Below are 13,321 nucleotides of genomic sequence, written 5' to 3' on the forward strand. Positions count from 1 at the left end.
TTCTGAAACCAATACTACACTGTAGTTAACTAACTTAAGTTTAATTTAAAAAAGGGGAGAGGCATAATGAAAAATAAAAAATCTAGGAAAGAAAAGTTTTCTGGTCACCATTGTTCACTGAGCTGATCCTGGCCATAAGACCAAGTTTTGTTTCTTACTTGTTAAGAATAGCTGCTAACTATCCATATGAATGGGCAAATAGCAAATTCAACAAAAATGATTAGGTACCCTCATTATGCTGTTTTCAGCATCCTTCACTCATTCTGTCTTCTAGAAGAATCAGACAGACCAAAAATACATTTCCGTTAGGAAGTTGTCTCTCATCACTGTGCAGTGCCCAAATAGCATGACAAGGGAACAAATGCAAAACACATAGAACTGTAGCTGATTTGAAAACTCACTTTTCATGCCAATTAAGAGACACGCGTGAGTCTAATGTTAAAAAATTATTTTTGGTTGATTTATATTTCATTAGTAGAAAAATTTTCCAAGAGTATCTATGTATTTTGTATTTATTCACTGGGGGAGATCCAGAGGTTATTCTTTTTGTTTTCTATCCCCAGGGTGAAATGGGTGTATCTCCACCCTAGTCTTGATTCTTCAGCATTTGCTTAAAAAAAAATAAAAATTTAATGTTCATTTTTGAGAGAGAGAGATGGAGAGGGAGAGAGAATGAGCAGGGGAGGGGCAGAGAGACAGGGAGACATAGAAACCAAAGCAGGCTCCATGCTCTTATCTGTATTTTGCATATGCTTCCTTATGTTTATATTTATTTTTGTATATATCTATGACTATAAACATTTTTTATAAAAATAAATTTAAGTATAGCAAATTTTAAATGTGGCAAGTTGAAATGTCAGTTCTTTAGTTATTCTTCCTAATACAGATAATGAAAAGAAAATGTGTAGGGAAGTGGGAGGTATATATAACTTTGTGATTCAGTTAGGTACCTATTCTCAGATAATAGAAGTAGGTATTATCAAAAGAATGAAAAGAGGTTTAAATGTATGCCTATAATTATGAGCATACATGAATACAGAGCTGACTCTGAACCTACATTTTGTAAACTTGGTAATCCTTTTATGGCCAGTCCTTAAGGCACATTTAACCTCAAGTCACCCATTAGCCCATCACAATGCTGCTAATCAGGAGGAAAAAGGAAGATGTAGCTGGTAATAAACAATTCTTACAAATTTGAGGAACCAGCTTACAATTTGAAATCTTATCCTAGTTAGGCACATAAATACCGCCGGACTATCTGGGTTTAATTTCTGGTGTTGACACATCACAGCAATTTGATACCTCTGTGCTTTAGTTTTCTCATCTTTAAATAAGTAGAAAACTACAACCTCATGTCATCATAGTGAGGGAAAATGTGTGGATATTTGCAAAAGAGTTAGAGCAGTGTCTGTCATAGAGTAAGTCTTTATGTTGTCTGTTAGCATTGTGTGAATGGGTCTACCTTGCCTTTGACTTTTTTCTTGCAGAAACCGCTATTCTACTTTTTCAGCCTAAGCTTCCCATCCACACTAATTAGTCAAACACAAGATTTAAGGCTTGTATTGTATCCTCCTAAAAGATATGCTTAAGCCCTAACTCTTGGTGGCTGTGAATATGAAATTATTTGAAAATAGAATCTTTGCAGCTATAATTAAGATACAAGTTAAGATGGGGCCATATAGGAGTATGGTGGACCTTGAATCCATTATGGCTAGTTTCCTTGTAAGAAGAGGAGAAGAGGCAGGGAGACAGACACACACAGGGAGAAGATGACCATGTGATGATGGAGGCAGAGATGGAAGCACTGCACCTGCAAGCAAAGGAATGTTAGGGTTACTGGCAAGCCAGCAGAAGCTAGGAAAAGGCCAAGGAAGGATTGTCAGGTTTCAAAGGGAATATGGCCCTGCCAATTTCTTGATTTTGGAATTCTAGCCTACAAAACTATAAGACAATAAATTTCTGTTGTTTTAAGCAACTCAGTTTGTGGTTCTTTGTTATAGCAACCCTAGGAAATGAATGCACTTGGCATTATATTATCTAAATAACCTTGTAAAGAACATCACTTTTGTCTGCCTTGGAATCTGCATGCCCTCTCCGTCTTAAGACATGGTGGGGCAGGAGCCATGAGTTTTTAACAGATCAGTGCAGGGTGCCTGGACCACTTCTAGGAGATGTTAATTTCTCTCATTTTGATTCTTATTTGTTTTTCTTTTTAATGTTTTTTTTTTTTTTTTGAGAGAGAGAGAGAGAGAGAGAGAGAGAGAGAGAGCGAGCACACATAAGTGGGGGAGGGGCAGAGAGAGAGGGAGAGATAGAGAATACCCCATGCAGGGTTCAAACTCATGAACCATGAGATCCTGATCTGAGCCTAACCAAGAGTCAGAGGTTTAACTGACTGAGCCACTCAGGCACCCCTGATTCTTATTTGTTTTTTTTTTTTTATCAGTGGCCACGCTCTGTTTCTTGTGCATAACTTATAGTCAGATTTCTGGACTCCTCTTTTTTTAAATATTTCAGAATATCTAACTTTTTAAAATGTTTATTTACTTATTTTTGAGAGGGGGGAAGAGAGAGAGAGGAGAGGAGAGAGAGAATGAGCAGGGGAGGGGCAGAGAGACAGGGAGACATAGAAACTAAGCCTCCACACTCTGATCTGTCAGCACAGAGCCTGACGCAGGGCTCGAACCCACGAACCACTAGATCATGACCTGAGCCGAAGTCAGACATTTAACTGACCGAGCCACCCAGGCATCCCTTCAGCATTTACTTCTGTGTAATTCTTCTGCATTTTCTACCTCACACCCAACATTTGCAAATTTTCTGTCTCTGAGCAGCAATGCTCTCATTAACACTACCATTTGATATCACCATTCTCTTCTGATGTTCTTGGAAGCTGTTTGAGCAATGTTTGTACAGCTGTACCCTATGTTTTCCAATCAAGAGAGACTAGGGAATATACTAATGAGCTTTCCACACAAATGCAGAGAACATGCCCAGGTAAGGATCATGTGGCTTGAATTTCTGTTTTCACTTCTTTCTGACCTAATTCTTTAACCAAGCAAATGTGTCATTTTGGGTACCATCAATGTCAGCAGTGTACTTCACATGTTTTTGGATTTTATATTCAAATATTTCGCCAGAGGCAATTAAGGCAGAGCTTTATTTTGGAAACAGTGGAGAGTTCTGGCCAATATTCTACAGGATGGAAGTGCCAGGCACAGAGTTCCCAACTAAATTTATTTCTAATGAAAAGTAACCCCATGAGAGGAGTTTCTGCCATATAACCATCAGGCAGAGCATAGCAGAGCTCAGCCACTAGCCTGGAGGTGTTTCAGCTCTCCCTGCACCCATGTGCTGAGACTGGGAAGAACAAAGAAACCATGTGGCCAAGGATGAATGGAAGGGTAAGGGGACAAAATAGTATGACGAGAGACACTGGGGAACAGGATAAGAAGTCACCAACTGTTGAGGTGGACCAACTTCAGAACCAACTGTGAGAGGCATCAGATGGAAGAAAACCAATATATCAATATTACTATTGGTAAAGCTGCATTGGAGAAGTTGGTTTGAATGTAAGGCTACAATGAGCTTCCTAACCATGTACTTCAGAAGTAGATTTACTGAACTGGTCATGGGCAGTAATGACAATTGCAGATGTCCTTCATAAAGACAGACATTGCCCTGTTAGATTATAATGTAGGAGGAGCAGGGCTAGCTCAAAAATGAGAGAGACGGAGAAGGAATGTTATCCTACCAGAGGCTCCTCCACAGGATGACATGAGGTGAGCTTGTCATGCCAACAATAAGACTTACCATAATACAATGGCATCTTCTCAGCTTCACCTTAAAGCCAGAACTACTTAGTGTGGCACAGCCCACAAGGCTCTTTAAAATTTCACATGCCTATGTGTCATTAGGCTTTTCACGAAACTCCGTTTGCGTCCTGTCCCCTTCCCAATGTGAAGCCTGCGCTCCAGTCATACTGAACTGCTTGCAGTGCTAGGAACACCTCTGTGTTCTGTGCTTCAAATGCCCTTTCTATTTTTGCTCCAATACTTCCTCTCCATGTGCACACCTCACTTGTTCTTGGTAGAAATTCCATATTAAACCTAATTGTCTTTTCGTCTGGAAAAACTTCCCTGATATATGTTAGCTCGTCTTTTGAAGTTTCCATAGTTCTGTGGCAGACACTGCTAGTTGTCTACCAAGTTGTACTTCTCTGTTTCTTCTTCATGGCACGTCTAAAATATCTTCCCATACTACTTTGCTGATGGTTGACTCATTTCTGGCCACTGAAAAGTAGATGTTTCTAGATAGAGTTTCTGGGAAAAATTTTTTTTCTTAAATTTTAATTCCAGTGTACTTAACATTTGGAAAATGTTTTATCCCTTTCTTCTTTTTTCTGGAATCTGAATGTAATGTATGGTGCTAGTTACACCATTTTGACACCATGAGGATGAAATTCAGTATCCACAGGGTGATGGAGCGACATGTTTAAAACAAGACAAAAAAAACAGCTTGGGTCCCTGATGCCATGATTAAGCTGTAGAATCAGCCCTGGGCTGCCTTATCTGTAGGTTTCTTGTTAAATGAAGCAAGTTCCTTCCTCTTAAAGCTATTGTGAATTGAGTTTTGGATTACTTGCTGCCAAATACCATTTCTGACCAATAATGCATCTATCATTGTGTGTGAATGTATGTATGTATGTATGTATGTATGTATGTATGTATCTATCTATGTATTTAATGTTGATTGATTTTTGAAAGAGAAAGAGTGTGGGTGAGGGAGGGGCAGAGAGAGGGAGACACAGGATCTGAAGCAGGCTCCAGGCTCTTGGCTGTCAGCATAGAGCCCAACGTGGGGCTCGAACTCAAGAACTGTGAGATCATGACCTAAGCCAGAGTCGGACACTTAACTGACTGAGCCATCCAGGAGCTCCTACCATTGTGTTTTTAATTGCTACTTATTCTTTGATTGCATAACTAGTCTGAGAAGTTTGAGATTAGAGGCTATGCTTTATTTACTTGTTTTCTCAGCACTGAGCATGTTCTCTACCACAGGGCAGAAACTCAGAACATCTTTTTAAAATCTGGGATTTGTGGCATTACTACAAAAACCAATTTTCTCTCTGCTGATCATAATTACAACTGTTATTGATATTACCCTTCCATCCATAAAGCCCATAGCTTTGAAGTAACTGAGAATAATTCACTGTAATAAGATATGAATTTAAAATCATGAGATTGGTTTTTGTGTGTGGTGCATGTTATCACCCTCAAGTTTTATATAAAACTTGTCACTATTGAATCTAAGAGGGTGAATATTGGCAGAGATCACACTAAATGAAAGAAAAACTTGATTAGGCTTTCATCTTAGAAAAATACATTTTTTGAATTCAATTAATTTGGATTTGGGAGGGAACTTTGAATAAACTTTATTTTTAACTTTATATAGTGTGATCATAGCCTCCTTTCTCCCCACTCCCCCAATAAAAATCCCTCAGTAAATAAATGCCTTTTCTGTTTGTTGATAATACACACATCAGGTACAATCTTGAGCCATACTTTGGGTTTGCTTTCTTTGATCAGAACCAGCAAACTTGAGTCATAATTTCTCCAATACCCAAACTTCTCTGTTTCACTAGTAGTAAAAATCACCTCATGATTCTTACTTGTGAGTCTTTATCACACTGGACACTATTTATCCCCATAACATGGTCATGAAGGACATGCTTGCTGGGTTAGTGAGATGATCTGTTTTCAGTGTGGCCTCTAAAGCAGATCATTTCTTCCTTCTAGCTTCCCAGGCAGCTCATGTGGAGCAGTGCCAGCCACCAGAGCCATAGGATGCTGACCTCTGTGTCCAGTGCCAAGCAGGGGACTTCAGATGGAGGCAGAGCTACAATACTACACAGGTATTTCAGTATTAACTACTCAATTCAAGGACTGTACATTGAGTAAGTGCATAAGCAAAGATTTGGATAGAGTAATAGAGGCCCCAACTAAGAAACTGGCATCTCAACAAAGATCAGGGCTCACTTGGGACAAGAATAATGGGAAGCACGTAGATAGGATCAATATAGAGACAATTACCCTGGCCATGGTCCCTGAGGGACAGCGAGCTGCAATCTGATGTTTAAATCTATTTTGAAGTGTTTTAGGTCACTGTATATATATATAATGTATATGATTAGCCTTACGTTTCTTACTACAGAATGAGAGATTGCCATTGTCAACAAAGGCTTTAGTTATACATATATATTTTAAATCCCTGTTGAAAATAATTCTAGGTGCTTTGTCTAGGTACCTGGACTAGGTAGCTCCTAATGATGTGATTAGCAGCAAGGTACTAGATTGGGTCAGATCAGGTGAAGAGGCTATCTTGCATAAATGTCTTAATGAAGCCTATCTTTTCTACATGTGTTACTCATTAACTAAAACATTGATATTTTTCATTTATTTTTCTTCTAATCATTAATCTTGGTGATCTGACCTCAACACATATTGTAGTGCATAATGGTTCTGAAAATTTGGTTGATCTTAAAAAAATTGCTAGCTGACTTTCTGTTTGCAGACATACTTAAAACATGATTTGTTGCTGTATTTAGGACTAGAAATTTTTCCCCTAATGGGGTGAAAAGGGTAAGGGACAGTGATGGATGGCAGTCTTTTCTGGGGGTCTTTTACTTTGGACTTTCCCTTAGCTATGTGTGATCACATTTTAAGGGTTCTGGTACTGAGAGCAATAAAACCGAGTTACCTGTGTTTGTGTGTACAAATACACAAACACCGTTTCTTACACACAGTGTTGCTAGATACGTTTTATTGTAGATCTGATTACAGGTTGATTTTATCTTCCTGCTGGGAAATAACCATCATCCTTGAAGGTGGAAGGGATATTGGATGATTACAAGTTTACAATTGAAAAACCAGATGCTTGTTATTTTACAGTGAATTAGACAACTATTTTTACACAAAGACTTATGCAAATAATGAAATGGGTTGTCCTGGTTAGTCCCACTGATTTTCAGAGGAAATAATAGGGCATTTAGACTCATCCATGTCAGTGTGCCATTCATTCATTCTTCCAAGAGATATGGCAGACCTAGCAGGCCCATCACCTGTCCACAATGCCTGCCTGTGCTGCTTTCCAGCTCACATCTTTGTGGCTGAGGTCCTGGGGGCTGCAGTGCCTAGGAGCTCTCTCAGCACTTTGGCACTTTGTTCTCAAGAATCTCTGTCTTTATTCCTCTTTAGCGAACTCTTTCGAAACCCCCACGTTTGCAAATTCCTCCTTTATTTTTATTCTCGCTCCTTCAGGGTGGCTTATGATGTCTTAATTAACGTTTTTATCTAGTCACTATTGTGACTGCTTTCCAAGGCAATGGTAGGAGGGGACCTTTATAAATAAAGTTATTATCCTTCCAAAATCAAACCAGGCAGGATTTAGCCTACCTTGTGTGGGTCTGCTGCTCCCTTAGAGGCATCCCCCAGCTGAAATCTGCATAGGCGAGCATTTCCTTGCACGTGTGTAGGAGGGGTCGAAGCACACAACCTGTTTACTTGAGCTGCTTGACATTGTTGGGATGCTGGTGGGTGGCATCACAGCTGCTGTTTGGAAGCTGCCACAGCAGGGAAGAAACCACATTAAACAGTAAGGAACAAACTGTACAAAAGTGGGGAAAAATGGTACAGTTGACAAAACTATTCAGCAGAAATAGCCATGGAACCTGGACCATATCACTGACAAACTGTCTCATTTGGAGAGTGTCTGGGTAGTATGGCCGTAGATATTCTTTAATTTTTGCCATAGCAAATTTTCAAAAGGTATCCGGTAAAAGGGGCATAGATAGAGCAGATGCCTGGCTTCTCTGTTCCCCCCAAAAGGCATACAGTGTCCTGTATACCTGCCATGCACAGCAGTAAATGTTTGCGGCCTGACAAGGTTCTGAGGCTGCAAACATTGAATGTGGAAACTACGTTTCGATAGATCACCATATTTCCTTTGGCTTTACTTTAGAGCTGTGAAAACAATTGCAGCATCAGCAATCATCATGTAAAGGAGGGAGGAGAAGACTTATGTCATTGAATGCTGCATAATTGTGTTTGGTTTCTAATTACAAAGAAGGGTCATGTGTCAGGGAAGTAACTGTCACTGTAGTGCCCCTTCTCCACTGAGTTCTACCATTTTTGGCAAACACTACATCCAGTACAAAAGCTCTGGCTGAGTTATTAATCATGTTTGTCGGGCAAGCTACAATAATCTGCTGCCTGGATACAAAGCCAAGTACAGAGTTGCCGGCAGAATCTGATAAAACACTTGATACCTCTCACTTTCAGATTACACTCATGCTAAGGATTAATTTTTTCATCTTTGCTTAATTAAAGGGGGTAAATGAAAGGAAGTGATTTCAGTGTTGTATCATGCTCTCAGCTGTCATGTTCTTGATTACACAGAGATGGACAACATGGAAGCTGGCAGAGCTGTTTGGATGTAGAGCACATGGGCTGTGGGCTGCTAGAGAAAGAAGGGCCCAGGGTTCCTAAACAAAAAGGAATGAAAATTAGGACTTCCGTATCCAGCCAAAGCCCCAGCATTTGTCTTATAATTTCTATCTGCTTTTCAAGGGTGCTTCTTATTTCTGTCAAACTGTGCTAATTGTGGGGGAAGAGTCACCACTTACCTATTGACCATTAGAGATGGCCTCCAAGATGGAATCAAAGTTTTTACCTTCCCTTATCTTTGGAAAATCTCTGTAATCTGATTTAGAGAAAGCAGCTATACCTTTCATGTTATCAAAATTGAATTATGATCATCAATAAAGTTATTTCAAGGATTGAAGACTTGAGAGGTCCTTTTTCCCTAATCAGAATAATCTTAACTCTTGTGAAATGGCCTCAAATGGTTCATAACATTACTTTTTCATCAGAAACAGCATTTCTCAAGGTGTGCTTTTGGAAAGCTGATTCTGTGGGTGTCAAGGGTTCAGTGCTAAAAAAAGTTTGGAAAATGCTGAATGAGATAAGCTTTTAATGTATTCGCTAATTAGCATTTTGAGTCTCCAAAATGGACAGCCTCTTGAGAGAGGATGTATTTTATGGAACATAGTTTGGATAGAAGTGTTCTACAGAATGAATGCACTGAAGTCCTAAAGTATCTTTCCTCTTGTTCTCTATGGACCAAGAATTTTCACTCTTTCCTCGATTGGACTGTCTTTCTTTCTTTCTTTCTTTCTTTCTTTCTTTCTTTCTTTCTTTCTTTCTTTCTTTCTTTCATCTATAGTTTAAATGGCTAATGATGTAATCTTTGACTCCTAATATTTGGGAAATCTGACACTTGCCATTTTTCTGGCTGCCTAGCATCTGAATGTTCTTATTGACAGTGGGGAATCTCTCATTGTATGGCTCTGAGTGAGAGGCCGGAAAACCTCTCCTTGTTCCAGGACAGCCAGGTATGGGAATATGACCAAAGCTTAGCCACTTGGATGTTTCTACTATGGAAGGGTGAATCTTGAATGTATAGCACAAGGAGAAAAGAGGGGCAGCGCCCAGCATTGGTAATACTGTAAACATCCCAAGTAGTGACCAGTCTCCAGTGCCTTCTTGTTTTTAAGTTGTGTAATCCTGAATCTTATATCCTTCAATAAATACCCTCCTTTTTTTATTCAGACAGTAAAGTTGTTTCTTCTGTGTACAAGTGAAAACTGACCAGTCAAGAACTCAAACCTTCCTGTAGGTATCTGAAGTCTCTGCTCCAGGCAAATGCAGTAGAAAATGGTACCATTTGCTTCAGTGCCCTGTCTTGTTTAAAGAGAATGAGTCTATGTGAACTCTCTTAGTAGGAGTGTGTGTGTGGAATGTGTCATTGGGTGTTTACTTCTTATTCATTATTTTTCCCTCTGAGTCTTGAAGCTCAACTAGAAGGACCAATAAGTCTATCATGGAATCCTTTAATTCTTGATTTAGTAAAGAATTTAAAAATTAGGAAAAAAATACACTTTGTACAATTTATAGATGAATTTGCATACCTGTGGTTGGTTTATGTTCTGGAAAGAGGCAACAAAGCAGAGTGGCCCGAGCCAGGATATCTGGATTCCATGCTTGTCTCTTTCATTATTTTAGTCAAGTTACTTCTCCAGGTAAGGAAGAAAGACTTGACAATTAGCTCATTATTTCAGGAATCCTGGAATTTTTACAGTCAAAAGTTTACTGGTACAGTTGATTTTTAGGCGAACTAAAGCTTAATTTCTTGAAAATGAAATTACTTACATAAGTAAAGGTTGTGCACAGCTTCATTCTTAAAAGGAGAGGTAAACCATAGGATTGTTTTTTGAATTCCATTTTGCTGAACCCTACAGGTTCTGATAATGTCTCAAGGATAGTTTGGACATGAGAAAGGGAGGTTGGATTTTGGGGAAAATTTCAAGTCCATCCCATAACTTCATCCAGGGCAGATTTTCTTATAGGATTTGGATATTGGGATTCTTATTAAAGCTTTATGTGGATAAAAGTTAGGAAACCAGTGAATGGAGTGAACCCTAAGGGCTATTCTGTGTTGTAGTATTATAAGTCTGTTTTAGCAAAGCATCCTTGATGACACTCCTTAAACTACTAATTCCTTCCATCTTTCCATTGTACTCTTGGTTCTCTTTGCTCACACATGGAAAAACTACTCTCTGAAGCTCCTAAGACCCATTTCCACTGTTCCATCTCTCCTGCGGAGCATGGGGTTTTAGGTTCTGCCCTTTCTAAATGTGCCCCAAACAATGAAAAGTTACATTCAGAAGTCCCATTAATTATTATTTTATTTTCAAAAGTCCCATTAATTATTAAGTAATGTTTATTAAGCACCCTCAAGTGCTTGGTAATAAACTGATGCTTCCTCAAATCTGGAACAGGAGGAACCACACCTGTAGGGAAATGACTGGATTACCACCCAATCTCTCCCACCTGCTGTGATTGTCAAATTCCAACTTTCCTGCCTGTTCTCCACCCTCCCCTACCTCTTGTAGAGGGAAAAGGGGAAAGGAGAGAAGTCAGAATAATAACTAAGATGCCTAGACTTTTAAAAAGTAGATTTTGTTTCTGCCTAAACATACACATTTTCTTATTCTGTATGGTTTGTTGACTGTGCTTATTATAAATTCTCTATCAGTACAGCCTCACAAGTCATTTTTCAGAGATCAGTTATGCCCATAAAAACTTCATTTTATTGAATGTCAGTGCACCTTTGACCACACATAATCCAGGCTTAACTTCACTGTCACCTCCTCCCAAAAGCCCACCTTGATTTCCCAGGATACGTACTTTACCTCTGTGTCCCATAACATTGATGCAAATCCCTCTGCTGATCTATATCCTTCAGGCTAGTATGTTCAGGTCTTCTCGTCTAGACTAAGTTTTCTAAGGGCTGAGACTACGCTTATCGGATTCATTATCTGTAGGCTTCAGCCAGGAAGTAGGGAGAAGAAAGTAGACTTCCATAGCAATTAGCACAGGGGACCTAGTGCCTGTACTATTACAGAGTGCTTCTTAGGTACATGTTGCATATTTGCGCTCCCCACCCTGAAGTCCCAGAAACTCACACTGGAAATGAAAAACAAGGTTTGGACTAGGCCTGCTTAATATTATATAACCTCTGAAGTTTGCTGACTGTTGATTTTTTTTATTGTATCCAGGACCAGAGGGGCATTGGCAGGAGGCTTTATTGGAGACAGTAGAAAGTGTTGCAAAATCACCTCCAGGCAGATTTCTCTCTGTTAGTGACTGCATCACGGTGGTACATGCTCTTTCCTTAAATGTGCCAGTCATGAGGATTCTTTGCCTCATCTCTCCAAAAACCGTAGACTCACACAACTCTGGGGCTGGACCTCCTGTCCAGTTCTCCCACATTGTGAGGAACCACTTGAGTTCTGGAGAACTTAAATTGTAGCAGCACAGAGACTTTAATCCAGCTTTAATGATTCCAGTATACTTCCCTGTGCTGAAGCCTACAGATCAATTTACAGCCTAGGGTTTCTTTAAAAGTATTTCACAAGGAATAGTCAGACTGAGGGTAGCCTGGGTGGTTGAGTATCATTAGCTAAATCTTGTTGCAGAAGGCTGACTTTGCCAGTATCTTAACATATTATGCTAGTTCCAGTTTAGACATTAATTTTTACACATTTCATTGCAAATAAAAAAATGATTATAGAACATTTAATATTAACCTACAATATAATGTAAACTTTCATTAAAAAAAGTTATACTAGATTTCCTCAGTAAATTAACACATAATTATTCAGGTGCAGTACAAGTTGGGGTAGTACATCCTTTGTGAATGGATTTGTTGTTCTGTTCCCCATAGGTTCTAAAAACTCCCAGTTGTAAAGTACAGCTCCTTGTTAAAGCACCAGATAATACTCCCCGGATTTTGTATTCTGGGGGTTATCACTTTTTCCCATAGTCATTTTCTGATACATTTTCCTTGGCCTTCGTACCATTAGCAATTTTCATAATGACTTCTCAGTTTGAAGATCATAGGTTCTTTTTATTTTTTTTATTTTTTAAAAGTTTATTTATTTTTTAAAGTTTATTTATTTTGAGAGAGAGAGAGAGAGAGAGAGAGAGAGAGAGAGAATCCTGTGCTGATAGCATAGAGCCCTACACTGGGCTTGATCCCAGGAACTGTGAGATCATGACCTGAGCTGAAATCAAGAGTCAGACACTTAATCAACTAAAGCGCCCCCAAGATCTTAGGTTCTTTTTAGTTTTAATTAAAGATAAACATTTCCTGCTGGCTATATTTTATCTAAATATCAGAGTGGAGGCAAGCAAGGAGAAAGAAATATTTTCTGCAGGAATTTCTGAAGTGGAGGAAGAAACCAGAAGGGTCCAGTGAGGCTTCAAAATTCAGCTGATTCCAACTGGGTGCCTTTGCTTGGTCATGTCCCATGATTATTCAGCTGAACCTACATCCAGTCTTGGGAACTCAAGCCTTTGGTAGCAAAAGAGAAGAACCTCCTCGCTCCCCTCCAGTGGGATATGATAATGAACAGCAATCAGAGTTTAGGTTGAAGGAAATAGTGGAAATGTGTCCCTGAAGACATATTACAGCATTTGGCCCATGACCTACATGTGGTTCTCTTAAGCTCTTAAGTGGGTCAGGGCTATTAGACATTTTCTTAATTTTAAAAATCTGAAACACTTTTATATTTTTATTGAATTTTAAAAATTTCATTGTTAATGCTCTGCTACTCCTATAATTGTGGGAAAGTGTGTGTGTGTGTGTGTATGTGTTTAAAAATGACATTTTAAAAAAGTATTGTCTGAGAAATTTAATG

The sequence above is a fragment of the Panthera pardus genome, unplaced genomic scaffold, assembly GCF_024362965.1.
Source record: "Panthera pardus isolate Hobbes unplaced genomic scaffold, ASM2436296v1 HiC_scaffold_24, whole genome shotgun sequence".
NCBI lineage: Eukaryota > Metazoa > Chordata > Mammalia > Carnivora > Felidae > Panthera > Panthera pardus.